This window comes from Ranitomeya imitator, chromosome 5 (assembly GCF_032444005.1).
Source record: "Ranitomeya imitator isolate aRanImi1 chromosome 5, aRanImi1.pri, whole genome shotgun sequence".
Lineage (NCBI taxonomy): Eukaryota > Metazoa > Chordata > Amphibia > Anura > Dendrobatidae > Ranitomeya > Ranitomeya imitator.
The window spans coordinates 705,044,134-705,068,015 of NC_091286.1; the positions used below are offsets into that span (position 1 = coordinate 705,044,134).

General features: G+C 42.6%; 46 non-coding genes across 46 annotated transcripts; 33 read left to right on the plus strand and 13 right to left on the minus strand.

Moving 5' to 3' along the window:
* Window positions 1-121: 121 nt before the first annotated feature.
* Window positions 122-193, plus strand: TRNAG-UCC (transfer RNA glycine (anticodon UCC)). Its single transcript has one exon. It is a non-coding gene; the product is annotated as a tRNA-Gly (tRNA).
* A 695-nt stretch (window positions 194-888) lies between these two features.
* Window positions 889-961, plus strand: TRNAA-AGC (transfer RNA alanine (anticodon AGC)). The gene has a single exon. It is a non-coding gene; the product is annotated as a tRNA-Ala (tRNA).
* A 96-nt stretch (window positions 962-1,057) lies between these two features.
* On the plus strand, window positions 1,058-1,143 carry TRNAY-GUA (transfer RNA tyrosine (anticodon GUA)). Its single transcript is given in 2 exon segments — window positions 1,058-1,094; window positions 1,108-1,143. It is a non-coding gene; the product is annotated as a tRNA-Tyr (tRNA).
* Window positions 1,144-1,287: 144 nt separating this feature from the next.
* On the minus strand, window positions 1,288-1,361 carry TRNAN-GUU (transfer RNA asparagine (anticodon GUU)). Its single transcript has one exon. It is a non-coding gene; the product is annotated as a tRNA-Asn (tRNA).
* A 536-nt stretch (window positions 1,362-1,897) lies between these two features.
* On the plus strand, window positions 1,898-1,969 carry TRNAG-UCC (transfer RNA glycine (anticodon UCC)). The gene has a single exon. It is a non-coding gene; the product is annotated as a tRNA-Gly (tRNA).
* Window positions 1,970-2,827: 858 nt separating this feature from the next.
* Window positions 2,828-2,913, plus strand: TRNAY-GUA (transfer RNA tyrosine (anticodon GUA)). Its single transcript is given in 2 exon segments — window positions 2,828-2,864; window positions 2,878-2,913. It is a non-coding gene; the product is annotated as a tRNA-Tyr (tRNA).
* A 144-nt stretch (window positions 2,914-3,057) lies between these two features.
* Window positions 3,058-3,131, minus strand: TRNAN-GUU (transfer RNA asparagine (anticodon GUU)). Its single transcript has one exon. It is a non-coding gene; the product is annotated as a tRNA-Asn (tRNA).
* Window positions 3,132-3,669: 538 nt separating this feature from the next.
* On the plus strand, window positions 3,670-3,741 carry TRNAG-UCC (transfer RNA glycine (anticodon UCC)). The gene has a single exon. It is a non-coding gene; the product is annotated as a tRNA-Gly (tRNA).
* Window positions 3,742-4,430: 689 nt separating this feature from the next.
* Window positions 4,431-4,503, plus strand: TRNAA-AGC (transfer RNA alanine (anticodon AGC)). Its single transcript has one exon. It is a non-coding gene; the product is annotated as a tRNA-Ala (tRNA).
* A 326-nt stretch (window positions 4,504-4,829) lies between these two features.
* On the minus strand, window positions 4,830-4,903 carry TRNAN-GUU (transfer RNA asparagine (anticodon GUU)). The gene has a single exon. It is a non-coding gene; the product is annotated as a tRNA-Asn (tRNA).
* A 538-nt stretch (window positions 4,904-5,441) lies between these two features.
* TRNAG-UCC (transfer RNA glycine (anticodon UCC)) lies at window positions 5,442-5,513 on the plus strand. Its single transcript has one exon. It is a non-coding gene; the product is annotated as a tRNA-Gly (tRNA).
* Window positions 5,514-6,202: 689 nt separating this feature from the next.
* Window positions 6,203-6,275, plus strand: TRNAA-AGC (transfer RNA alanine (anticodon AGC)). Its single transcript has one exon. It is a non-coding gene; the product is annotated as a tRNA-Ala (tRNA).
* Window positions 6,276-6,371: 96 nt separating this feature from the next.
* Window positions 6,372-6,457, plus strand: TRNAY-GUA (transfer RNA tyrosine (anticodon GUA)). The gene is given in 2 exon segments: window positions 6,372-6,408; window positions 6,422-6,457. It is a non-coding gene; the product is annotated as a tRNA-Tyr (tRNA).
* Window positions 6,458-6,601: 144 nt separating this feature from the next.
* Window positions 6,602-6,675, minus strand: TRNAN-GUU (transfer RNA asparagine (anticodon GUU)). Its single transcript has one exon. It is a non-coding gene; the product is annotated as a tRNA-Asn (tRNA).
* Window positions 6,676-7,211: 536 nt separating this feature from the next.
* On the plus strand, window positions 7,212-7,283 carry TRNAG-UCC (transfer RNA glycine (anticodon UCC)). Its single transcript has one exon. It is a non-coding gene; the product is annotated as a tRNA-Gly (tRNA).
* A 694-nt stretch (window positions 7,284-7,977) lies between these two features.
* Window positions 7,978-8,050, plus strand: TRNAA-AGC (transfer RNA alanine (anticodon AGC)). Its single transcript has one exon. It is a non-coding gene; the product is annotated as a tRNA-Ala (tRNA).
* Window positions 8,051-8,146: 96 nt separating this feature from the next.
* On the plus strand, window positions 8,147-8,232 carry TRNAY-GUA (transfer RNA tyrosine (anticodon GUA)). Its single transcript is given in 2 exon segments — window positions 8,147-8,183; window positions 8,197-8,232. It is a non-coding gene; the product is annotated as a tRNA-Tyr (tRNA).
* Window positions 8,233-8,376: 144 nt separating this feature from the next.
* On the minus strand, window positions 8,377-8,450 carry TRNAN-GUU (transfer RNA asparagine (anticodon GUU)). Its single transcript has one exon. It is a non-coding gene; the product is annotated as a tRNA-Asn (tRNA).
* A 536-nt stretch (window positions 8,451-8,986) lies between these two features.
* TRNAG-UCC (transfer RNA glycine (anticodon UCC)) lies at window positions 8,987-9,058 on the plus strand. The gene has a single exon. It is a non-coding gene; the product is annotated as a tRNA-Gly (tRNA).
* A 694-nt stretch (window positions 9,059-9,752) lies between these two features.
* Window positions 9,753-9,825, plus strand: TRNAA-AGC (transfer RNA alanine (anticodon AGC)). The gene has a single exon. It is a non-coding gene; the product is annotated as a tRNA-Ala (tRNA).
* Window positions 9,826-9,921: 96 nt separating this feature from the next.
* On the plus strand, window positions 9,922-10,007 carry TRNAY-GUA (transfer RNA tyrosine (anticodon GUA)). The gene is given in 2 exon segments: window positions 9,922-9,958; window positions 9,972-10,007. It is a non-coding gene; the product is annotated as a tRNA-Tyr (tRNA).
* Window positions 10,008-10,151: 144 nt separating this feature from the next.
* TRNAN-GUU (transfer RNA asparagine (anticodon GUU)) lies at window positions 10,152-10,225 on the minus strand. Its single transcript has one exon. It is a non-coding gene; the product is annotated as a tRNA-Asn (tRNA).
* A 536-nt stretch (window positions 10,226-10,761) lies between these two features.
* TRNAG-UCC (transfer RNA glycine (anticodon UCC)) lies at window positions 10,762-10,833 on the plus strand. The gene has a single exon. It is a non-coding gene; the product is annotated as a tRNA-Gly (tRNA).
* A 688-nt stretch (window positions 10,834-11,521) lies between these two features.
* TRNAA-AGC (transfer RNA alanine (anticodon AGC)) lies at window positions 11,522-11,594 on the plus strand. Its single transcript has one exon. It is a non-coding gene; the product is annotated as a tRNA-Ala (tRNA).
* Window positions 11,595-11,690: 96 nt separating this feature from the next.
* On the plus strand, window positions 11,691-11,776 carry TRNAY-GUA (transfer RNA tyrosine (anticodon GUA)). The gene is given in 2 exon segments: window positions 11,691-11,727; window positions 11,741-11,776. It is a non-coding gene; the product is annotated as a tRNA-Tyr (tRNA).
* A 144-nt stretch (window positions 11,777-11,920) lies between these two features.
* Window positions 11,921-11,994, minus strand: TRNAN-GUU (transfer RNA asparagine (anticodon GUU)). Its single transcript has one exon. It is a non-coding gene; the product is annotated as a tRNA-Asn (tRNA).
* A 536-nt stretch (window positions 11,995-12,530) lies between these two features.
* On the plus strand, window positions 12,531-12,602 carry TRNAG-UCC (transfer RNA glycine (anticodon UCC)). The gene has a single exon. It is a non-coding gene; the product is annotated as a tRNA-Gly (tRNA).
* Window positions 12,603-13,299: 697 nt separating this feature from the next.
* Window positions 13,300-13,372, plus strand: TRNAA-AGC (transfer RNA alanine (anticodon AGC)). Its single transcript has one exon. It is a non-coding gene; the product is annotated as a tRNA-Ala (tRNA).
* Window positions 13,373-13,698: 326 nt separating this feature from the next.
* TRNAN-GUU (transfer RNA asparagine (anticodon GUU)) lies at window positions 13,699-13,772 on the minus strand. The gene has a single exon. It is a non-coding gene; the product is annotated as a tRNA-Asn (tRNA).
* A 536-nt stretch (window positions 13,773-14,308) lies between these two features.
* TRNAG-UCC (transfer RNA glycine (anticodon UCC)) lies at window positions 14,309-14,380 on the plus strand. The gene has a single exon. It is a non-coding gene; the product is annotated as a tRNA-Gly (tRNA).
* A 689-nt stretch (window positions 14,381-15,069) lies between these two features.
* Window positions 15,070-15,142, plus strand: TRNAA-AGC (transfer RNA alanine (anticodon AGC)). Its single transcript has one exon. It is a non-coding gene; the product is annotated as a tRNA-Ala (tRNA).
* Window positions 15,143-15,238: 96 nt separating this feature from the next.
* Window positions 15,239-15,324, plus strand: TRNAY-GUA (transfer RNA tyrosine (anticodon GUA)). The gene is given in 2 exon segments: window positions 15,239-15,275; window positions 15,289-15,324. It is a non-coding gene; the product is annotated as a tRNA-Tyr (tRNA).
* Window positions 15,325-15,468: 144 nt separating this feature from the next.
* Window positions 15,469-15,542, minus strand: TRNAN-GUU (transfer RNA asparagine (anticodon GUU)). The gene has a single exon. It is a non-coding gene; the product is annotated as a tRNA-Asn (tRNA).
* A 536-nt stretch (window positions 15,543-16,078) lies between these two features.
* On the plus strand, window positions 16,079-16,150 carry TRNAG-UCC (transfer RNA glycine (anticodon UCC)). Its single transcript has one exon. It is a non-coding gene; the product is annotated as a tRNA-Gly (tRNA).
* A 695-nt stretch (window positions 16,151-16,845) lies between these two features.
* On the plus strand, window positions 16,846-16,918 carry TRNAA-AGC (transfer RNA alanine (anticodon AGC)). The gene has a single exon. It is a non-coding gene; the product is annotated as a tRNA-Ala (tRNA).
* Window positions 16,919-17,014: 96 nt separating this feature from the next.
* Window positions 17,015-17,100, plus strand: TRNAY-GUA (transfer RNA tyrosine (anticodon GUA)). Its single transcript is given in 2 exon segments — window positions 17,015-17,051; window positions 17,065-17,100. It is a non-coding gene; the product is annotated as a tRNA-Tyr (tRNA).
* Window positions 17,101-17,244: 144 nt separating this feature from the next.
* TRNAN-GUU (transfer RNA asparagine (anticodon GUU)) lies at window positions 17,245-17,318 on the minus strand. The gene has a single exon. It is a non-coding gene; the product is annotated as a tRNA-Asn (tRNA).
* Window positions 17,319-17,854: 536 nt separating this feature from the next.
* TRNAG-UCC (transfer RNA glycine (anticodon UCC)) lies at window positions 17,855-17,926 on the plus strand. The gene has a single exon. It is a non-coding gene; the product is annotated as a tRNA-Gly (tRNA).
* Window positions 17,927-19,041: 1,115 nt separating this feature from the next.
* TRNAN-GUU (transfer RNA asparagine (anticodon GUU)) lies at window positions 19,042-19,115 on the minus strand. Its single transcript has one exon. It is a non-coding gene; the product is annotated as a tRNA-Asn (tRNA).
* A 540-nt stretch (window positions 19,116-19,655) lies between these two features.
* Window positions 19,656-19,727, plus strand: TRNAG-UCC (transfer RNA glycine (anticodon UCC)). The gene has a single exon. It is a non-coding gene; the product is annotated as a tRNA-Gly (tRNA).
* A 1,203-nt stretch (window positions 19,728-20,930) lies between these two features.
* Window positions 20,931-21,016, plus strand: TRNAY-GUA (transfer RNA tyrosine (anticodon GUA)). Its single transcript is given in 2 exon segments — window positions 20,931-20,967; window positions 20,981-21,016. It is a non-coding gene; the product is annotated as a tRNA-Tyr (tRNA).
* Window positions 21,017-21,173: 157 nt separating this feature from the next.
* TRNAN-GUU (transfer RNA asparagine (anticodon GUU)) lies at window positions 21,174-21,247 on the minus strand. Its single transcript has one exon. It is a non-coding gene; the product is annotated as a tRNA-Asn (tRNA).
* A 540-nt stretch (window positions 21,248-21,787) lies between these two features.
* TRNAG-UCC (transfer RNA glycine (anticodon UCC)) lies at window positions 21,788-21,859 on the plus strand. The gene has a single exon. It is a non-coding gene; the product is annotated as a tRNA-Gly (tRNA).
* Window positions 21,860-22,727: 868 nt separating this feature from the next.
* On the plus strand, window positions 22,728-22,813 carry TRNAY-GUA (transfer RNA tyrosine (anticodon GUA)). The gene is given in 2 exon segments: window positions 22,728-22,764; window positions 22,778-22,813. It is a non-coding gene; the product is annotated as a tRNA-Tyr (tRNA).
* Window positions 22,814-22,970: 157 nt separating this feature from the next.
* Window positions 22,971-23,044, minus strand: TRNAN-GUU (transfer RNA asparagine (anticodon GUU)). The gene has a single exon. It is a non-coding gene; the product is annotated as a tRNA-Asn (tRNA).
* Window positions 23,045-23,584: 540 nt separating this feature from the next.
* Window positions 23,585-23,656, plus strand: TRNAG-UCC (transfer RNA glycine (anticodon UCC)). The gene has a single exon. It is a non-coding gene; the product is annotated as a tRNA-Gly (tRNA).
* The last annotated feature ends 226 nt before the right edge of the window (window positions 23,657-23,882 follow it).

Genomic DNA, 23,882 nt, shown 5'->3' on the forward strand with positions numbered 1-23,882 from the left:
GTGCTACATCACAACTTTTTTCACTCTCCCCCAGTTTGATTCTCCATGTACTTAGAAAGGATTTGCTAGAACGTTTACTGTTATTGCAGAAAATGTAAAAAAAAAATGCGCGCTTACGTAAGCGTTGGTGGTATAGTGGTGAGCATAGCTGCCTTCCAAGCAGTTGACCCGGGTTCGATTCCCGGCCAACGCATGGCTTGCTTTTTCACCATTGGTGTTGCGTTTATTCTCTTTTAATGTTTTGTGTTCAAGCTCATGCTCTACTCTCTTCTTACAGTTTAGCAACCACAAAAAGGAGAAAAAAACGAAGAGAAGCGTTCTTAGCTTTTTCAACACTTCATCTAAACCATTTGCTGCTCATCAGTTATTGTTTGAAACTTAGTAGGGTTAGTCCGCAATACAAAAGCAATGCCAAGGTAAACATTGGTATTGTGCTGGTTGGTGTAGCTTCTGTCAAAAGCAAACGCGTTTTGGCTCAAAAATTACTGGTCAAAACCCTGAATCCTGGATCAACTTGTGCCAAAGGACCAGAAGGCCTTCACGACCTCTCAGCAGTTTCTATAAACAAACAAAGCCATAAAAGGTCAATGGTTCTCTTTTGGGATTGTGCTACATCGCAACTTTTTTCTTCAAACTATGCAAGTTTTTTTCACTGTCCCCAATTTGATTCTCCATGTACATAGAAAGGGGTTGCTAGAAAGTTGCCCAACTGTATTTGTAGGGCACCAATCACGTTGTAGACTCCTTAAATGTTCTTCCAGTATGCAAAAATGGAATCCACACTTTAAAAAAAAAAAAAAAAAAAAAAAGCTTGCACTGGCATGTGTGATTGTATATGAAAATTGTGACCTGGTGTGACGTGAAACTGACGATATGTTTGCCAGGTTTGGGGGATTAGCTCAAGTGGTAGAGCGCTCGCTTAGCATGCGAGAGGTAGCGGGATCGATGCCCGCATTCTCCAATACTACCGCTGAATTCCTTTTTCGCTGGGTTGAATGAATCATTTTTACCACCTGCTCGTGGCACCCATGGCCAAACCTAGTGGGCTTTCAACAATCCTTCGATAGCTCAGCTGGTAGAGCGGAGGACTGTAGCTCTAAATTAGCAATCCTTAGGTCGCTGGTTCAATTCCGGCTCGAAGGAAGTTTTGTTTATCCTATCTCATCCAGAAGGTTTTTCTCCAGTTTGTCTCGTGAATTCAAAACATCGTCAGCAAAATGGCTTTTACTTGAGGGAGATGCTTAGCACAAATGCAAAAACTTCTTCAACTGAAGCAAAAGGGTGCAACGTCCCTGGGTGGACTCGAACCACCAACCTTTCGGTTAACAGCCGAACGCGCTAACCGATTGCGCCACAGAGACATGATTTTCAACAAAAACAAACATTTGCAAAGCACCAAGAATAATTTAGTTGCCAACAGATAAGAAATGGCTGATAAATTACATGACATAGACCAGAAGGCAGGCAGTAATTAGACTTCAACTCTGAGCATCCTCCACCATAAGCAGAGTGGCGCAGCGGAAGCGTGCTGGGCCCATAACCCAGAGGTCGATGGATCGAAACCATCCTCTGCTAAACGGTTGTGTTTTATACTCTTCATCATTACATTTCATCTAAATGCCCCTGTCTACAGCAAACCCTTTTGGCTCAAAAAAACACTGGTTAAAACCCTGAATCCCAGTTCAACTCGTGCCGCTAAAGGACCAGAAGGCCTTTACGACGTCTCAAAATTTTCTATAAACAAACCATAAAAGGTCAATGGTTCTCCTTGGGATTGTGCTACATCACAACTTTTTTCACTCTCCCCCAGTTTGATTCTCCATGTACTTAGAAAGGATTTGCTAGAACGTTTACTGTTATTGCAGAAAATGTAAAAAAAAAATGCGCGCTTACGTAAGCGTTGGTGGTATAGTGGTGAGCATAGCTGCCTTCCAAGCAGTTGACCCGGGTTCGATTCCCGGCCAACGCATGGCTTTTCACCATTGGTGTTGCGTTTATTCTCTTTTAATGTTTTGTGTTCAAGCTCATGCTCTACTCTCTTCTTACAGTTTAGCAACCACAAAAAGGAGAAAAAAACGAAGAGAAGCGTTCTTAGCTTTTTCAACACTTCATCTAAACCATTTGCTGCTCATCAGTTATTGTTTGAAACTTAGTAGGGTTAGTCCGCAATACAAAAGCAATGCCAAGGTAAACATTGGTATTGTGCTGGTTGGTGTAGCTTCTGTCAAAAGCAAACGCGTTTTGGCTCAAAAATTACTGGTCAAAACCCTGAATCCTGGATCAACTTGTGCCAAAGGACCAGAAGGCCTTCACGACCTCTCAGCAGTTTCTATAAACAAACAAAGCCATAAAAGGTCAATGGTTCTCTTTTGGGATTGTGCTACATCGCAACTTTTTTCTTCAAACTATGCAAGTTTTTTTCACTGTCCCCAATTTGATTCTCCATGTACATAGAAAGGGGTTGCTAGAAAGTTGCCCAACTGTATTTGTAGGGCACCAATCACGTTGTAGACTCCTTAAATGTTCTTCCAGTATGCAAAAATGGAATCCACACTTAAAAAAAAAAAAAAAAAAAAAAAGCTTGCACTGGCATGTGTGATTGTATATGAAAATTGTGACCTGGTGTGACGTGAAACTGACGATATGTTTGCCAGGTTTGGGGGATTAGCTCAAGTGGTAGAGCGCTCGCTTAGCATGCGAGAGGTAGCGGAATCGATGCCCGCATTCTCCAATACTACTGCTGAATTCCTTTTTCGCTGGGTTGAATGAATCATTTTTACCACCTGCTCGTGGCACCCATGGCCAAACCTAGTGGGCTTTCAACAATCCTTCGATAGCTCAGCTGGTAGAGCGGAGGACTGTAGCTCTAAATTAGCAATCCTTAGGTCGCTGGTTCAATTCCGGCTCGAAGGAAGTTTTGTTTATCCTATCTCATCCAGAAGGTTTTTCTCCAGTTTGTCTCGTGAATTCAAAACATCGTCAGCAAAATGGCTTTTACTTGAGGGAGATGCTTAGCACAAATGCAAAAACTTCTTCAACTGAAGCAAAAGGGTGCAACGTCCCTGGGTGGACTCGAACCACCAACCTTTCGGTTAACAGCCGAACGCGCTAACCGATTGCGCCACAGAGACATGATTTTCAACAAAAACAAACATTTGCAAAGCACCAAGAATAATTTAGTTGCCAACAGATAAGAAATGGCTGATAAATTACATGACATAGACCAGAAGGCAGGCAGTAATTAGACTTCAACTCTGAGCATCCTCCACCATAAGCAGAGTGGCGCAGCGGAAGCGTGCTGGGCCCATAACCCAGAGGTCGATGGATCGAAACCATCCTCTGCTAAACGGTTGTGTTTTATACTCTTCATCATTACATTTCATCTAAATGCCCCTGTCTACAGCAAACCCTTTTGGCTCAAAAAAACACTGGTTAAAACCCTGAATCCCAGTTCAACTCATGCCGCTAAAGGACCAGAAGGCCTTTACGACGTCTCAAAATTTTCTATAAACAAACCATAAAAGGTCAATGGTTCTCCTTGGGATTGTGCTACATCACAACTTTTTTCACTCTCCCCCAGTTTGATTCTCCATGTACTTAGAAAGGATTTGCTAGAACGTTTACTGTTATTGCAGAAAATGTAAAAAAAAAATGCGCGCGCTTACGTAAGCGTTGGTGGTATAGTGGTGAGCATAGCTGCCTTCCAAGCAGTTGACCCGGGTTCGATTCCCGGCCAACGCATGGCTTTTCACCATTGGTGTTGCGTTTATTCTCTTTTAATGTTTTGTGTTCAAGCTCATGCTCTACTCTCTTCTTACAGTTTAGCAACCACAAAAAGGAGAAAAAAACGAAGAGAAGCGTTCTTAGCTTTTTCAACACTTCATCTAAACCATTTGCTGCTCATCAGTTATTGTTTGAAACTTAGTAGGGTTAGTCCGCAATACAAAAGCAATGCCAAGGTAAACATTGGTATTGTGCTGGTTGGTGTAGCTTCTGTCAAAAGCAAACGCGTTTTGGCTCAAAAATTACTGGTCAAAACCCTGAATCCTCAATCAACTTGTGCCAAAGGACCAGAAGGCCTTCACGACCTCTCAGCAGTTTCTATAAACAAACAAAGCCATAAAAGGTCAATGGTTCTCTTTTGGGATTGTGCTACATCGCAACTTTTTTCTTCAAACTATGCAAGTTTTTTTCACTGTCCCCAATTTGATTCTCCATGTACATAGAAAGGGGTTGCTAGAAAGTTGCCCAACTGTATTTGTAGGGCACCAATCACGTTGTAGACTCCTTAAATGTTCTTCCAGTATGCAAAAATGGAATCCACACTTAAAAAAAAAAAAAAAAAAAAAAAGCTTGCACTGGCATGTGTGATTGTATATGAAAATTGTGACCTGGTGTGACGTGAAACTGACGATATGTTTGCCAGGTTTGGGGGATTAGCTCAAGTGGTAGAGCGCTCGCTTAGCATGCGAGAGGTAGCGGGATCGATGCCCGCATTCTCCAATACTACCGCTGAATTCCTTTTTCGCTGGGTTGAATGAATCATTTTTACCACCTGCTCGTGGCACCCATGGCCAAACCTAGTGGGCTTTCAACAATCCTTCGATAGCTCGGCTGGTAGAGCGGAGGACTGTAGCTCTAAATTAGCAATCCTTAGGTCGCTGGTTCAATTCCGGCTCGAAGGAAGTTTTGTTTATCCTATCTCATCCAGAAGGTTTTTCTCCAGTTTGTCTCGTGAATTCAAAACATCGTCAGCAAAATGGCTTTTACTTGAGGGAGATGCTTAGCACAAATGCAAAAACTTCTTCAACTGAAGCAAAAGGGTGCAACGTCCCTGGGTGGACTCGAACCACCAACCTTTCGGTTAACAGCCGAACGCGCTAACCGATTGCGCCACAGAGACATGATTTTCAACAAAAACAAACATTTGCAAAGCACCAAGAATAATTTAGTTGCCAACAGATAAGAAATGGCTGATAAATTACATGACATAGACCAGAAGGCAGGCAGTAATTAGACTTCAACTCTGAGCATCCTCCACCATAAGCAGAGTGGCGCAGCGGAAGCGTGCTGGGCCCATAACCCAGAGGTCGATGGATCGAAACCATCCTCTGCTAAACGGTTGTGTTTTATACTCTTCATCATTACATTTCATCTAAATGCCCCTGTCTACAGCAAACCCTTTTGGCTCAAAAAAACACTGGTTAAAACCCTGAATCCCAGTTCAACTCATGCCGCTAAAGGACCAGAAGGCCTTTACGACGTCTCAAAATTTTCTATAAACAAACCATAAAAGGTCAATGGTTCTCCTTGGGATTGTGCTACATCACAACTTTTTTCACTCTCCCCCAGTTTGATTCTCCATGTACTCAGAAAGGATTTGCTAGAACGTTTACTGTTATTGCAGAAAATGTAAAAAAAAAATGCGCGCGCTTACGTAAGCGTTGGTGGTATAGTGGTGAGCATAGCTGCCTTCCAAGCAGTTGACCCGGGTTCGATTCCCGGCCAACGCATGGCTTTTCACCATTGGTGTTGCGTTTATTCTCTTTTAATGTTTTGTGTTCAAGCTCATGCTCTACTCTCTTCTTACAGTTTAGCAACCACAAAAAGGAGAAAAAAACGAAGAGAAGCGTTCTTAGCTTTTTCAACACTTCATCTAAACCATTTGCTGCTCATCAGTTATTGTTTGAAACTTAGTAGGGTTAGTCCGCAATACAAAAGCAATGCCAAGGTAAACATTGGTATTGTGCTGGTTGGTGTAGCTTCTGTCAAAAGCAAACGCGTTTTGGCTCAAAAATTACTGGTCAAAACCCTGAATCCTGGATCAACTTGTGCCAAAGGACCAGAAGGCCTTCACGACCTCTCAGCAGTTTCTATAAACAAACAAAGCCATAAAAGGTCAATGGTTCTCTTTTGGGATTGTGCTACATCGCAACTTTTTTCTTCAAACTATGCAAGTTTTTTTCACTGTCCCCAATTTGATTCTCCATGTACATAGAAAGGGGTTGCTAGAAAGTTGCCCAACTGTATTTGTAGGGCACCAATCACGTTGTAGACTCCTTAAATGTTCTTCCAGTATGCAAAAATGGAATCCACACTTAAAAAAAAAAAAAAAAAAAAAAAGCTTGCACTGGCATGTGTGATTGTATATGAAAATTGTGACCTGGTGTGACGTGAAACTGACGATATGTTTGCCAGGTTTGGGGGATTAGCTCAAGTGGTAGAGCGCTCGCTTAGCATGCGAGAGGTAGCGGGATCGATGCCCGCATTCTCCAATACTACCGCTGAATTCCTTTTTCGCTGGGTTGAATGAATCATTTTTACCACCTGCTCGTGGCACCCATGGCCAAACCTAGTGGGCTTTCAACAATCCTTCGATAGCTCAGCTGGTAGAGCGGAGGACTGTAGCTCTAAATTAGCAATCCTTAGGTCGCTGGTTCAATTCCGGCTCGAAGGAAGTTTTGTTTATCCTATCTCATCCAGAAGGTTTTTCTCCAGTTTGTCTCGTGAATTCAAAACATCGTCAGCAAAATGGCTTTTACTTGAGGGAGATGCTTAGCACAAATGCAAAAACTTCTTCAACTGAAGCAAAAGGGTGCAACGTCCCTGGGTGGACTCGAACCACCAACCTTTCGGTTAACAGCCGAACGCGCTAACCGATTGCGCCACAGAGACATGATTTTCAACAAAAACAAACATTTGCAAAGCACCAAGAATAATTTAGTTGCCAACAGATAAGAAATGGCTGATAAATTACATGACATAGACCAGAAGGCAGGCAGTAATTAGACTTCAACTCTGAGCATCCTCCACCATAAGCAGAGTGGCGCAGCGGAAGCGTGCTGGGCCCATAACCCAGAGGTCGATGGATCGAAACCATCCTCTGCTAAACGGTTGTGTTTTATACTCTTCATCATTACATTTCATCTAAATGCCCCTGTCTACAGCAAACCCTTTTGGCTCAAAAAAACACTGGTTAAAACCCTGAATCCCAGTTCAACTCATGCCGCTAAAGGACCAGAAGGCCTTTACGACGTCTCAAAATTTTCTATAAACAAACCATAAAAGGTCAATGGTTCTCCTTGGGATTGTGCTACATCACAACTTTTTTCACTCTCCCCCAGTTTGATTCTCCATGTACTTAGAAAGGATTTGCTAGAACGTTTACTGTTATTGCAGAAAATGTAAAAAAAAAATGCGCGCTTACGTAAGCGTTGGTGGTATAGTGGTGAGCATAGCTGCCTTCCAAGCAGTTGACCCGGGTTCGATTCCCGGCCAACGCATGGCTTGCTTTTTCACCATTGGTGTTGCGTTTATTCTCTTTTAATGTTTTGTGTTCAAGCTCATGCTCTACTCTCTTCTTACAGTTTAGCAACCACAAAAAGGAGAAAAAAACGAAGAGAAGCGTTCTTAGCTTTTTCAACACTTCATCTAAACCATTTGCTGCTCATCAGTTATTGTTTGAAACTTAGTAGGGTTAGTCCGCAATACAAAAGCAATGCCAAGGTAAACATTGGTATTGTGCTGGTTGGTGTAGCTTCTGTCAAAAGCAAACGCGTTTTGGCTCAAAAATTACTGGTCAAAACCCTGAATCCTGGATCAACTTGTGCCAAAGGACCAGAAGGCCTTCACGACCTCTCAGCAGTTTCTATAAACAAACAAAGCCATAAAAGGTCAATGGTTCTCTTTTGGGATTGTGCTACATCGCAACTTTTTTCTTCAAACTATGCAAGTTTTTTTCACTGTCCCCAATTTGATTCTCCATGTACATAGAAAGGGGTTGCTAGAAAGTTGCCCAACTGTATTTGTAGGGCACCAATCACGTTGTAGACTCCTTAAATGTTCTTCCAGTATGCAAAAATGGAATCCACACTTAAAAAAAAAAAAAAAAAAAAAAAGCTTGCACTGGCATGTGTGATTGTATATGAAAATTGTGACCTGGTGTGACGTGAAACTGACGATATGTTTGCCAGGTTTGGGGGATTAGCTCAAGTGGTAGAGCGCTCGCTTAGCATGCGAGAGGTAGCGGGATCGATGCCCGCATTCTCCAATACTACCGCTGAATTCCTTTTTCGCTGGGTTGAATGAATCATTTTTACCACCTGCTCGTGGCACCCATGGCCAAACCTAGTGGGCTTTCAACAATCCTTCGATAGCTCAGCTGGTAGAGCGGAGGACTGTAGCTCTAAATTAGCAATCCTTAGGTCGCTGGTTCAATTCCGGCTCGAAGGAAGTTTTGTTTATCCTATCTCATCCAGAAGGTTTTTCTCCAGTTTGTCTCGTGAATTCAAAACATCGTCAGCAAAATGGCTTTTACTTGAGGGAGATGCTTAGCACAAATGCAAAAACTTCTTCAACTGAAGCAAAAGGGTGCAACGTCCCTGGGTGGACTCGAACCACCAACCTTTCGGTTAACAGCCGAACGCGCTAACCGATTGCGCCACAGAGACATGATTTTCAACAAAAACAAACATTTGCAAAGCACCAAGAATAATTTAGTTGCCAACAGATAAGAAATGGCTGATAAATTACATGACATAGACCAGAAGGCAGGCAGTAATTAGACTTCAACTCTGAGCATCCTCCACCATAAGCAGAGTGGCGCAGCGGAAGCGTGCTGGGCCCATAACCCAGAGGTCGATGGATCGAAACCATCCTCTGCTAAACGGTTGTGTTTTATACTCTTCATCATTACATTTCATCTAAATGCCCCTGTCTACAGCAAACCCTTTTGGCTCAAAAAAACACTGGTTAAAACCCTGAATCCCAGTTCAACTCATGCCGCTAAAGGACCAGAAGGCCTTTACGACGTCTCAAAATTTTCTATAAACAAACCATAAAAGGTCAATGGTTCTCCTTGGGATTGTGCTACATCACAACTTTTTTCACTCTCCCCCAGTTTGATTCTCCATGTACTTAGAAAGGATTTGCTAGAACGTTTACTGTTATTGCAGAAAATGTAAAAAAAAAATGCGCGCTTACGTAAGCGTTGGTGGTATAGTGGTGAGCATAGCTGCCTTCCAAGCAGTTGACCCGGGTTCGATTCCCGGCCAACGCATGGCTTGCTTTTTCACCATTGGTGTTGCGTTTATTCTCTTTTAATGTTTTGTGTTCAAGCTCATGCTCTACTCTCTTCTTACAGTTTAGCAACCACAAAAAGGAGAAAAAAACGAAGAGAAGCGTTCTTAGCTTTTTCAACACTTCATCTAAACCATTTGCTGCTCATCAGTTATTGTTTGAAACTTAGTAGGGTTAGTCCGCAATACAAAAGCAATGCCAAGGTAAACATTGGTATTGTGCTGGTTGGTGTAGCTTCTGTCAAAAGCAAACGCGTTTTGGCTCAAAAATTACTGGTCAAAACCCTGAATCCTGGATCAACTTGTGCCAAAGGACCAGAAGGCCTTCACGACCTCTCAGCAGTTTCTATAAACAAACAAAGCCATAAAAGGTCAATGGTTCTCTTTTGGGATTGTGCTACATCGCAACTTTTTTCTTCAAACTATGCAAGTTTTTTTCACTGTCCCCAATTTGATTCTCCATGTACATAGAAAGGGGTTGCTAGAAAGTTGCCCAACTGTATTTGTAGGGCACCAATCACGTTGTAGACTCCTTAAATGTTCTTCCAGTATGCAAAAATGGAATCCACACTTAAAAAAAAAAAAAAAAAAAAAAAGCTTGCACTGGCATGTGTGATTGTATATGAAAATTGTGACCTGGTGTGACGTGAAACTGACGATATGTTTGCCAGGTTTGGGGGATTAGCTCAAGTGGTAGAGCGCTCGCTTAGCATGCGAGAGGTAGCGGGATCGATGCCCGCATTCTCCAATACTACCGCTGAATTCCTTTTTCGCTGGGTTGAATGAATCATTTTTACCACCTGCTCGTGGCACCCATGGCCAAACCTAGTGGGCTTTCAACAATCCTTCGATAGCTCAGCTGGTAGAGCGGAGGACTGTAGCTCTAAATTAGCAATCCTTAGGTCGCTGGTTCAATTCCGGCTCGAAGGAAGTTTTGTTTATCCTATCTCATCCAGAAGGTTTTTCTCCAGTTTGTCTCGTGAATTCAAAACATCGTCAGCAAAATGGCTTTTACTTGAGGGAGATGCTTAGCACAAATGCAAAAACTTCTTCAACTGTAGCAAAAGGGTGCAACGTCCCTGGGTGGACTCGAACCACCAACCTTTCGGTTAACAGCCGAACGCGCTAACCGATTGCGCCACAGAGACATGATTTTCAACAAAAACAAACATTTGCAAAGCACCAAGAATAATTTAGTTGCCAACAGATAAGAAATGGCTGATAAATTACATGACATAGACCAGAAGGCAGGCAGTAATTAGACTTCAACTCTGAGCATCCTCCACCATAAGCAGAGTGGCGCAGCGGAAGCGTGCTGGGCCCATAACCCAGAGGTCGATGGATCGAAACCATCCTCTGCTAAACGGTTGTGTTTTATACTCTTCATCATTACATTTCATCTAAATGCCCCTGTCTACAGCAAACCCTTTTGGCTCAAAAAAACACTGGTTAAAACCCTGAATCCCAGTTCAACTCATGCCGCTAAAGGACCAGAAGGCCTTTACGACGTCTCAAAATTTTCTATAAACAAACCATAAAAGGTCAATGGTTCTCCTTGGGATTGTGCTACATCACAACTTTTTTCACTCTCCCCCAGTTTGATTCTCCATGTACTTAGAAAGGATTTGCTAGAACGTTTACTGTTATTGCAGAAAATGTAAAAAAAAAATGCGCGCTTACGTAAGCGTTGGTGGTATAGTGGTGAGCATAGCTGCCTTCCAAGCAGTTGACCCGGGTTCGATTCCCGGCCAACGCATGGCTTGCTTTTTCACCATTGGTGTTGCGTTTATTCTCTTTTAATGTTTTGTGTTCAAGCTCATGCTCTACTCTCTTCTTACAGTTTAGCAACCACAAAAAGGAGAAAAAAACGAAGAGAAGCGTTCTTAGCTTTTTCAACACTTCATCTAAACCATTTGCTGCTCATCAGTTATTGTTTGAAACTTAGTAGGGTTAGTCCGCAATACAAAAGCAATGCCAAGGTAAACATTGGTATTGTGCTGGTTGGTGTAGCTTCTGTCAAAAGCAAACGCGTTTTGGCTCAAAAATTACTGGTCAAAACCCTGAATCCTGGATCAACTTGTGCCAAAGGACCAGAAGGCCTTCACGACCTCTCAGCAGTTTCTATAAACAAACAAAGCCATAAAAGGTCAATGGTTCTCTTTTGGGATTGTGCTACATCGCAACTTTTTTCTTCAAACTATGCAAGTTTTTTTCACTGTCCCCAATTTGATTCTCCATGTACATAGAAAGGGGTTGCTAGAAAGTTGCCCAACTGTATTTGTAGGGCACCAATCACGTTGTAGACTCCTTAAATGTTCTTCCAGTATGCAAAAATGGAATCCACACTTAAAAAAAAAAAAAAAAAGCTTGCACTGGCATGTGTGATTGTATATGAAAATTGTGACCTGGTGTGACGTGAAACTGACGATATGTTTGCCAGGTTTGGGGGATTAGCTCAAGTGGTAGAGCGCTCGCTTAGCATGCGAGAGGTAGCGGGATCGATGCCCGCATTCTCCAATACTACCGCTGAATTCCTTTTTCGCTGGGTTGAATGAATCATTTTTACCACCTGCTCGTGGCACCCATGGCCAAACCTAGTGGGCTTTCAACAATCCTTCGATAGCTCAGCTGGTAGAGCGGAGGACTGTAGCTCTAAATTAGCAATCCTTAGGTCGCTGGTTCAATTCCGGCTCGAAGGAAGTTTTGTTTATCCTATCTCATCCAGAAGGTTTTTCTCCAGTTTGTCTCGTGAATTCAAAACATCGTCAGCAAAATGGCTTTTACTTGAGGGAGATGCTTAGCACAAATGCAAAAACTTCTTCAACTGAAGCAAAAGGGTGCAACGTCCCTGGGTGGACTCGAACCACCAACCTTTCGGTTAACAGCCGAACGCGCTAACCGATTGCGCCACAGAGACATGATTTTCAACAAAAACAAACATTTGCAAAGCACCAAGAATAATTTAGTTGCCAACAGATAAGAAATGGCTGATAAATTACATGACATAGACCAGAAGGCAGGCAGTAATTAGACTTCAACTCTGAGCATCCTCCACCATAAGCAGAGTGGCGCAGCGGAAGCGTGCTGGGCCCATAACCCAGAGGTCGATGGATTGAAACCATCCTCTGCTAAACGGTTGTGTTTTATACTCTTCATCATTACATTTCATCTAAATGCCCCTGTCTACAGCAAACCCTTTTGGCTCAAAAAAACACTGGTTAAAACCCTGAATCCCAGTTCAACTCATGCCGCTAAAGGACCAGAAGGCCTTTACGACGTCTCAAAATTTTCTATAAACAAACCATAAAAGGTCAATGGTTCTCCTTGGGATTGTGCTACATCACAACTTTTTTCACTCTCCCCCAGTTTGATTCTCCATGTACTTAGAAAGGATTTGCTAGAACGTTTACTGTTATTGCAGAAAATGTAAAAAAAAAATGCGCGCTTACGTAAGCGTTGGTGGTATAGTGGTGAGCATAGCTGCCTTCCAAGCAGTTGACCCGGGTTCGATTCCCGGCCAACGCATGGCTTGCTTTTTCACCATTGGTGTTGCGTTTATTCTCTTTTAATGTTTTGTGTTCAAGCTCATGCTCTACTCTCTTCTTACAGTTTAGCAACCACAAAAAGGAGAAAAAAACGAAGAGAAGCGTTCTTAGCTTTTTCAACACTTCATCTAAACCATTTGCTGCTCATCAGTTATTGTTTGAAACTTAGTAGGGTTAGTCCGCAATACAAAAGCAATGCCAAGGTAAACATTGGTATTGTGCTGGTTGGTGTAGCTTCTGTCAAAAGCAAACGCGTTTTGGCTCAAAAATTACTGGTCAAAACCCTGAATCCTGGATCAACTTGTGCCAAAGGACCAGAAGGCCTTCACGACCTCTCAGCAGTTTCTATAAACAAACAAAGCCATAAAAGGTCAATGGTTCTCTTTTGGGATTGTGCTACATCGCAACTTTTTTCTTCAAACTATGCAAGTTTTTTTCACTGTCCCCAATTTGATTCTCCATGTACATAGAAAGGGGTTGCTAGAAAGTTGCCCAACTGTATTTGTAGGGCACCAATCACGTTGTAGACGCCTTAAATGTTCTTCCAGTATGCAAAAATGGAATCCACACTTAAAAAAAAAAAAAAAAAAAAAAAAAAGCTTGCACTGGCATGTGTGATTGTATATGAAAATTGTGACCTGGTGTGACGTGAAACTGACGATATGTTTGCCAGGTTTGGGGGATTAGCTCAAGTGGTAGAGCGCTCGCTTAGCATGCGAGAGGTAGCGGGATCGATGCCCGCATTCTCCAATACTACCGCTGAATTCCTTTTTCGCTGGGTTGAATGAATCATTTTTACCACCTGCTCGTGGCACCCATGGCCAAACCTAGTGGGCTTTCAACAATCCTTCGATAGCTCAGCTGGTAGAGCGGAGGACTGTAGCTCTAAATTAGCAATCCTTAGGTTGCTGGTTCAATTCCGGCTCGAAGGAAGTTTTGTTTATCCTATCTCATCCAGAAGGTTTTTCTCCAGTTTGTCTCGTGAATTCAAAACATCGTCAGCAAAATGGCTTTTACTTGAGGGAGATGCTTAGCACAAATGCAAAAACTTCTTCAACTGAAGCAAAAGGGTGCAACGTCCCTGGGTGGACTCGAACCACCAACCTTTCGGTTAACAGCCGAACGCGCTAACCGATTGCGCCACAGAGACATGATTTTCAACAAAAACAAACATTTGCAAAGCACCAAGAATAATTTAGTTGCCAACAGATAAGAAATGGCTGATAAATTACATGACATAGACCAGAAGGCAGGCAGTAATTAGACTTCAACTCTGAGCATCCTCCACCATAAGCAGAGTGGCGCAGCGGAAGCGTGCTGGGCCCATAACCCAGAGGTCGATGGATCGAAACCATCCTCTGCTAAACGGTTGTGTTTTATACTCTTCATCATTACATTTCATCTAAATGCCCCTGTCTACAGCAAACCCTTTTGGCTCAAAAAAACACTGGTTAAAACCCTGAATCCCAGTTCAACTCATGCCGCTAAAGGACCAGAAGGCCTTTACGACGTCTCAAAATTTTCTATAAACAAACCATAAAAGGTCAATGGTTCTCCTTGGGATTGTGCTACATCACAACTTTTTTCACTCTCCCCCAGTTTGATTCTCCATGTACTTAGAAAGGATTTGCTAGAACGTTTACTGTTATTGCAGAAAATGTAAAAAAAAAATGCGCGCTTACGTAAGCGTTGGTGGTATAGTGGTGAGCATAGCTGCCTTCCAAGCAGTTGACCCGGGTTCGATTCCCGGCCAACGCATGGCTTGCTTTTTCACCATTGGTGTTGCGTTTATTCTCTTTTAATGTTTTGTGTTCAAGCTCATGCTCTACTCTCTTCTTACAGTTTAGCAACCACAAAAAGGAGAAAAAAACGAAGAGAAGCGTTCTTAGCTTTTTCAACACTTCATCTAAACCATTTGCTGCTCATCAGTTATTGTTTGAAACTTAGTAGGGTTAGTCCGCAATACAAAAGCAATGCCAAGGTAAACATTGGTATTGTGCTGGTTGGTGTAGCTTCTGTCAAAAGCAAACGCGTTTTGGCTCAAAAATTACTGGTCAAAACCCTGAATCCTGGATCAACTTGTGCCAAAGGACCAGAAGGCCTTCACGACCTCTCAGCAGTTTCTATAAACAAACAAAGCCATAAAAGGTCAATGGTTCTCTTTTGGGATTGTGCTACATCGCAACTTTTTTCTTCAAACTATGCAAGTTTTTTTCACTGTCCCCAATTTGATTCTCCATGTACATAGAAAGGGGTTGCTAGAAAGTTGCCCAACTGTATTTGTAGGGCACCAATCACGTTGTAGACTCCTTAAATGTTCTTCCAGTATGCAAAAATGGAATCCACACTTAAAAAAAAAAAAAAAAAAGCTTGCACTGGCATGTGTGATTGTATATGAAAATTGTGACCTGGTGTGACGTGAAACTGACGATATGTTTGCCAGGTTTGGGGGATTAGCTCAAGTGGTAGAGCGCTCGCTTAGCATGCGAGAGGTAGCGGGATCGATGCCCGCATTCTCCAATACTACCGCTGAATTCCTTTTTCGCTGGGTTGAATGAATCATTTTTACCACCTGCTCGTGGCACCCATGGCCAAACCTAGTGGGCTTTCAACAATCCTTCGATAGCTCAGCTGGTAGAGCGGAGGACTGTAGCTCTAAATTAGCAATCCTTAGGTCGCTGGTTCAATTCCGGCTCGAAGGAAGTTTTGTTTATCCTATCTCATCCAGAAGGTTTTTCTCCAGTTTGTCTCGTGAATTCAAAACATCGTCAGCAAAATGGCTTTTACTTGAGGGAGATGCTTAGCACAAATGCAAAAACTTCTTCAACTGAAGCAAAAGGGTGCAACGTCCCTGGGTGGACTCGAACCACCAACCTTTCGGTTAACAGCCGAACGCGCTAACCGATTGCGCCACAGAGACATGATTTTCAACAAAAACAAACATTTGCAAAGCACCAAGAATAATTTAGTTGCCAACAGATAAGAAATGGCTGATAAATTACATGACATAGACCAGAAGGCAGGCAGTAATTAGACTTCAACTCTGAGCATCCTCCACCATAAGCAGAGTGGCGCAGCGGAAGCGTGCTGGGCCCATAACCCAGAGGTCGATGGATCGAAACCATCCTCTGCTAAACGGTTGTGTTTTATACTCTTCATCATTACATTTCATCTAAATGCCCCTGTCTACAGCAAACCCTTTTGGCTCAAAAAAACACTGGTTAAAACCCTGAATCCCAGTTCAACTCATGCCGCTAAAGGACCAGAAGGCCTTTACGACGTCTCAAAATTTTCTATAAACAAACCATAAAAGGTCAATGGTTCTCCTTGGGATTGTGCTACATCACAACTTTTTTCACTCTCCCCCAGTTTGATTCTCCATGTACTTAGAAAGGATTTGCTAGAACGTTTACTGTTATTGCAGAAAATGTAAAAAAAAAATGCGCGCTTACGTAAGCGTTGGTGGTATAGTGGTGAGCATAGCTGCCTTCCAAGCAGTTGACCCGGGTTCGATTCCCGGCCAACGCATGGCTTGCTTTTTCACCATTGGTGTTGCGTTTATTCTCTTTTAATGTTTTGTGTTCAAGCTCATGCTCTACTCTCTTCTTACAGTTTAGCAACCACAAAAAGGAGAAAAAAACGAAGAGAAGCGTTCTTAGCTTTTTCAACACTTCATCTAAACCATTTGCTGCTCATCAGTTATTGTTTGAAACTTAGTAGGGTTAGTCCGCAATACAAAAGCAATGCCAAGGTAAACATTGGTATTGTGCTGGTTGGTGTAGCTTCTGTCAAAAGCAAACGCGTTTTGGCTCAAAAATTACTGGTCAAAACCCTGAATCCTGGATCAACTTGTGCCAAAGGACCAGAAGGCCTTCACGACCTCTCAGCAGTTTCTATAAACAAACAAAGCCATAAAAGGTCAATGGTTCTCTTTTGGGATTGTGCTACATCGCAACTTTTTTCTTCAAACTATGCAAGTTTTTTTCACTGTCCCCAATTTGATTCTCCATGTACATAGAAAGGGGTTGCTAGAAAGTTGCCCAACTGTATTTGTAGGGCACCAATCACGTTGTAGACTCCTTAAATGTTCTTCCAGTATGCAAAAATGGAATCCACACTTAAAAAAAAAAAAAAAAAAAAAAAAGCTTGCACTGGCATGTGTGATTGTATATGAAAATTGTGACCTGGTGTGACGTGAAACTGACGATATGTTTGCCAGGTTTGGGGGATTAGCTCAAGTGGTAGAGCGCTCGCTTAGCATGCGAGAGGTAGCGGGATCGATACCCGCATTCTCCAATACTACCGCTGAATTCCTTTTTCGCTGGGTTGAATGAATCATTTTTACCACCTGCTCGTGGCACCCATGGCCAAACCTAGTGGGCTTTCAACAATCCTTCGATAGCTCAGCTGGTAGAGCGGAGGACTGTAGCTCTAAATTAGCAATCCTTAGGTCGCTGGTTCAATTCCGGCTCGAAGGAAGTTTTGTTTATCCTATCTCATCCAGAAGGTTTTTCTCCAGTTTGTCTCGTGAATTCAAAACATCGTCAGCAAAATGGCTTTTACTTGAGGGAGATGCTTAGCACAAATGCAAAAACTTCTTCAACTGAAGCAAAAGGGTGCAACGTCCCTGGGTGGACTCGAACCACCAACCTTTCGGTTAACAGCCGAACGCGCTAACCGATTGCGCCACAGAGACATGATTTTCAACAAAAACAAACATTTGCAAAGCACCAAGAATAATTTAGTTGCCAACAGATAAGAAATGGCTGATAAATTACATGACATAGACCAGAAGGCAGGCAGTAATTAGACTTCAACTCTGAGCATCCTCCACCATAAGCAGAGTGGCGCAGCGGAAGCGTGCTGGGCCCATAACCCAGAGGTCGATGGATTGAAACCATCCTCTGCTAAACGGTTGTGTTTTATACTCTTCATCATTACATTTCATCTAAATGCCCCTGTCTACAGCAAACCCTTTTGGCTCAAAAAAACACTGGTTAAAACCCTGAATCCCAGTTCAACTCATGCCGCTAAAGGACCAGAAGGCCTTTACGACGTCTCAAAATTTTCTATAAACAAACCATAAAAGGTCAATGGTTCTCCTTGGGATTGTGCTACATCACAACTTTTTTCACTCTCCCCCAGTTTGATTCTCCATGTACTTAGAAAGGATTTGCTAGAACGTTTACTGTTATTGCAGAAAATGTAAAAAAAAAATGCGCGCTTACGTAAGCGTTGGTGGTATAGTGGTGAGCATAGCTGCCTTCCAAGCAGTTGACCCGGGTTCGATTCCCGGCCAACGCATGGATTGCTTTTTCACCATTGGTGTTGCGTTTATTCTCTTTTAATGTTTTGTGTTCAAGCTCATGCTCTACTCTCTTCTTACAGTTTAGCAACCACAAAAAGGAGAAAAAAACGAAGAGAAGCGTTCTTAGCTTTTTCAACACTTCATCTAAACCATTTGCTGCTCATCAGTTATTGTTTGAAACTTAGTAGGGTTAGTCCGCAATACAAAAGCAATGCCAAGGTAAACATTGGTATTGTGCTGGTTGGTGTAGCTTCTGTCAAAAGCAAACGCGTTTTGGCTCAAAAATTACTGGTCAAAACCCTGAATCCTGGATCAACTTGTGCCAAAGGACCAGAAGGCCTTCACGACCTCTCAGCAGTTTCTATAAACAAACAAAGCCATAAAAGGTCAATGGTTCTCTTTTGGGATTGTGCTACATCGCAACTTTTTTCTTCAAACTATGCAAGTTTTTTTCACTGTCCCCAATTTGATTCTCCATGTACATAGAAAGGGGTTGCTAGAAAGTTGCCCAACTGTATTTGTAGGGCACCAATCACGTTGTAGACTCCTTAAATGTTCTTCCAGTATGCAAAAATGGAATCCACACTTAAAAAAAAAAAAAAAAAAAAAAAAAGCTTGCAATGGCATGTGTGATTGTATATGAAAATTGTGACCTGGTGTGACGTGTGACGTGAAACTGACGATACGTTTGCCAGGTTTGGGAGATTAGCTCAAGTGGTAGCGCGCTCGCTTAGCATGCGAGAGGTAGCGGGATCGATGCCCGCATTCTCCAATACTACTGCTGAATTCCTTTTTCGCTGGGTTGAATGAATCATTTTTACCACCTGCTCGTGGCACCCATGGCCAAACCTAGTGGGCTTTCATCAATCCTTCGATAGCTCAGCTGGTAGAGCGGAGGACTGTAGCTCTAAATTAGCAATACTTAGGTCGCTGGTTCAATTCCGGCTCGAAGGAAGTTTTGTTTATCCTATCTCATCCAGAAGGTTTTTCTCCAGTTTGTCTCGTGAATTCAAAACATCGTCAGCAAAATGGCTTTTACTTGAGGGAGATGCTTAGCACAAATGCAAACACTTCTTCAACTGTAGCTTACTACTGAAGCAAAAGGGTGCAACGTCTCTGGGTGGACTCGAACCACCAACCTTTCGGTTAACAGCCGAACGCGCTAACCGATTGCGCCACAGAGACATGATTTTCAACAAAAACAAACAAACATTTGCAAAGCACCAAGAATAATTTAGTTGCCAACAGATAAGAAATGGCTGATAAATTACATGACATAGACCAGAAGGCAGGCAGTAATTAGACTTCAACTCTGAGCATCCTCCACCATAAGCAGAGTGGCGCAGCGGAAGCGTGCTGGGCTCATAACCCAGAGGTCGATGGATCGAAACCATCCTCTGCTAAACGGTTGTGTTTTATACTCTTCATCATTACATTTCATCTAAATGCCCCTGTCTACAGCAAACCCTTTTGGCTCAAAAAAACACTGGTTAAAACCCTGAATCCCAGTTCAACTCGTGCCGCTAAAGGACCAGAAGGCCTTTACGACGTCTCAAAATTTTCTATAAACAAACCATAAAAGGTCAATGGTTCTCCTTGGGATTGTGCTACATCACAACTTTTTTCACTCTCCCCCAGTTTGATTCTCCATGTACTTAGAAAGGATTTGCTAGAACGTTTACTGTTATTGCAGAAAATGTAAAAAAAAAATGCGCACTTACGTAAGCGTTGGTGGTATAGTGGTGAGCATAGCTGCCTTCCAAGCAGTTGACCCGGGTTCGATTCCCGGCCAACGCATGGCTTGCTTTTTCACCATTGGTGTTGCGTTCATTCTCTTTTAAAGGGACTCTGTCACCTGAATTTGGCGGGACTGGTTTTGGGTCATATGGGCGGAGGTTTTGTGTGTTTGATTCAACCTTTCCTTACCCGCTGACTGCATGCTGGCTGCAATATTGGATTGAAGTTCATTCTCTGTCCTCCATAGGACACGCCTGCGCAAAGCAATCTTGCCTTGTGCAGGTGTGTACTATGGAGGACAGAGAATGACCTTCAATCCAATATTGTAGCCAGCATGCAGCCAGCAGGTAAGGAAAGGGTGAATCAAACACCCAAAAACTCCGCCCATATGACCCAAAACCAGTCCCGCCAAATTCAGATGACAGGTTCCCTTTAATGTTCTCTTTTGTGTTCAAGCTCATGCTCTACTCTCTTCTTACAGTTTAGCAACCACAAAAAGGAGAAAAAAACGAAGAGAAGCGTTCTTAGCTTTTTCAACACTTCATCTAAACCATTTGCTGCTCATCAGTTATTGTTTGAAACTTAGTAGGGTTAGTCCGCAATACAAAAGCAATGCCAAGGTAAACATTGGTATTGTGCTGGTTGGTGTAGCTTCTGTCAAAAGCAAACGCGTTTTGGCTCAAAAATTACTGGTCAAAACCCTGAATCCTGGATCAACTTGTGCCAAAGGACCAGAAGGCCTTCACGACCTCTCAGCAGTTTCTATAAACAAACAAAGCCATAAAAGGTCAATGGTTCTCTTTTGGGATTGTGCTACATCGCAACTTTTTTCTTCAAACTATGCAAGTTTTTTTCACTGTCCCCAATTTGATTCTCCATGTACATAGAAAGGGGTTGCTAGAAAGTTGCCCAACTGTATTTGTAGGGCACCAATCACGTTGTAGACTCCTTAAATGTTCTTCCAGTATGCAAAAATGGAATCCACACTTAAAAAAAAAAAAAAAAAAAAAAAAAAGCTTGCAATGGCATGTGTGATTGTATATGAAAATTGTGACCTGGTGTGACGTGAAACTGACGATACGTTTGCCAGGTTTGGGAGATTAGCTCAAGTGGTAGCGCGCTCGCTTAGCATGCGAGAGGTAGCGGGATCGATGCCCGCATTCTCCAATACTACTGCTGAATTCCTTTTTCGCTGGGTTGAATGAATCATTTTTACCACCTGCTCGTGGCACCCATGGCCAAACCTAGTGGGCTTTCATCAATCCTTCGATAGCTCAGCTGGTAGAGCGGAGGACTGTAGCTCTAAATTAGCAATCCTTAGGTCGCTGGTTCAATTCCGGCTCGAAGGAAGTTTTGTTTATCCTATCTCATCCAGAAGGTTTTTCTCCAGTTTGTCTCGTGAATTCAAAACATCGTCAGCAAAATGGCTTTTACTTGAGGGAGATGCTTAGCACAAATGCAAAAACTTCTTCAACTGTAGCTTACTACTGAAGCAAAAGGGTGCAACGTCTCTGGGTGGACTCGAACCACCAACCTTTCGGTTAACAGCCGAACGCGCTAACCGATTGCGCCACAGAGACATGATTTTCAACAAAAACAAACAAACATTTGCAAAGCACCAAGAATAATTTAGTTGCCAACAGATAAGAAATGGCTGATAAATTACATGACATAGACCAGAAGGCAGGCAGTAATTAGACTTCAACTCTGAGCATCCTCCACCATAAGCAGAGTGGCGCAGCGGAAGCGTGCTGGGCCCATAACCCAGAGGTCGATGGATCAAAACCATCCTCTGCTAAACGGTTGTGTTTTATACTCTTCATCATTACATTTCATCTAAATGCCCCTGTCTACAGCAAACCCTTTTGGCTCAAAAAAACACTGGTTAAAACCCTGAATCCCAGTTCAACTCGTGCCGCTAAAGGACCAGAAGGCCTTTACGACGTCTCAAAATTTTCTATAAACAAACCATAAAAGGTCAATGGTTCTCCTTGGGATTGTGCTACATCACAACTTTTTTCACTCTCCCCCAGTTTTATTCTCCATGTACTTAGAAAGGATTTGCTAGAACGTTTACTGTTATTGCAGAAAATGTAAAAAAAAAATGCGCGCTTACGTAAGCGTTGGTGGTATAGTGGTGAGCATAGCTGCCTTCCAAGCAGTTGACCCGGGTTCGATTCCCGGCCAACGCATGGCTTGCTTTTTCACCATTGGTGTTGCGTTTATTCTCTTTTAATGTTCTCTTTTGTGTTCAAGCTCATGCTCTACTCTCTTCTTACAGTTTAGCAACCACAAAAAGGAGAAAAAAACGAAGAGAAGCGTTCTTAGCTTTTTCAACACTTCATCTAAACCATTTGCTGCTCATCAGTTATTGTTTGAAACTTAGTAGGGTTAGTCCGCAATACAAAAGCAATGCCAAGGTAAACATTGGTATTGTGCTGGTTGGTGTAGCTTCTGTCAAAAGCAAACGCGTTTTGGCTCAAAAATTACTGGTCAAAACCCTGAATCCTGGATCAACTTGTGCCAAAGGACCAGAAGGCCTTCACGACCTCTCAGCAGTTTCTATAAACAAACAAAGCCATAAAAGGTCAATGGTTCTCTTTTGGGATTGTGCTACATCGCAACTTTTTTCTTCAAACTATGCAAGTTTTTTTCACTGTCCCCAATTTGATTCTCCATGTACATAGAAAGGGGTTGCTAGAAAGTTGCCCAACTGTATTTGTAGGGCACCAATCACGTTGTAGACTCCTTAAATGTTCTTCCAGTATGCAAAAATGGAATCCACACTTAAAAAAAAAAAAAAAAAAAAAAAGCTTGCAATGGCATGTGTGATTGTATATGAAAATTGTGACCTGGTGTGACGTGAAACTGACGATACGTTTGCCAGGTTTGGGAGATTAGCTCAAGTGGTAGCGCGCTCGCTTAGCATGCGAGAGGTAGCGGGATCGATGCCCGCATTCTCCAATACTACTGCTGAATTCCTTTTTCGCTGGGTTGAATGAATCATTTTTACCACCTGCTCGTGGCACCCATGGCCAAACCTAGTGGGCTTTCATCAATCCTTCGATAGCTCAGCTGGTAGAGCGGAGGACTGTAGCTCTAAATTAGCAATCCTTAGGTCGCTGGTTCAATTCCGGCTCGAAGGAAGTTTTGTTTATCCTATCTCATCCAGAAGGTTTTTCTCCAGTTTGTCTCGTGAATTCAAAACATCGTCAGCAAAATGGCTTTTACTTGAGGGAGATGCTTAGCACAAATGCAAAAACTTCTTCAACTGTAGCTTACTACTGAAGCAAAAGGGTGCAACGTCTCTGGGTGGACTCGAACCACCAACCTTTCGGTTAACAGCCGAACGCGCTAACCGATTGCGCCACAGAGACATGATTTTCAACAAAAACAAACAAACATTTGCAAAGCACCAAGAATAATTTAGTTGCCAACAGATAAGAAATGGCTGATAAATTACATGACATAGACCAGAAGGCAGGCAGTAATTAGACTTCAACTCTGAGCATCCTCCACCATAAGCAGAGTGGCGCAGCGGAAGCGTGCTGGGCCCATAACCCAGAGGTCGATGGATCAAAACCATCCTCTGCTAAACGGTTGTGTTTTATACTCTTCATCATTACATTTCATCTAAATGCCCCTGTCTACAGCAAACCCTTTTGGCTCAAAAAAACACTGGTTAAAACCCTGAATCCCAGTTCAACTCGTGCCGCTAAAGGACCAGAAGGCCTTTACGACGTCTCAAAATTTTCTATAAACAAACCATAAAAGGTCAATGGTTCTCCTTGGGATTGTGCTACATCACAACTTTTTTCACTCTCCCCCAGTTTTATTCTCCATGTACTTAGAAAGGATTTGCTAGAACGTTTACTGTTATTGCAGAAAATGTAAAAAAAAAATGCGCGCTTACGTAAGCGTTGGTGGTATAGTGGTGAGCATAGCTGCCTTCCAAGCAGTTGACCCGGGTTCGATTCCCGGCCAACGCATGGCTTGCTTTTTCACCATTGGTGTTGCGTTTATTCTCTTTTAATGTTCTCTTTTGTGTTCAAGCTCATGCTCTACTCTCTTCTTACAGTTTAGCAACCACAAAAAGGAGAAAAAAACGAAGAGAAGCGTTCTTAGCTTTTTCAACACTTCATCTAAACCATTTGCTGCTCATCAGTTATTGTTTGAAACTTAGTAGGGTTAGTCCGCAATACAAAAGCAATGCCA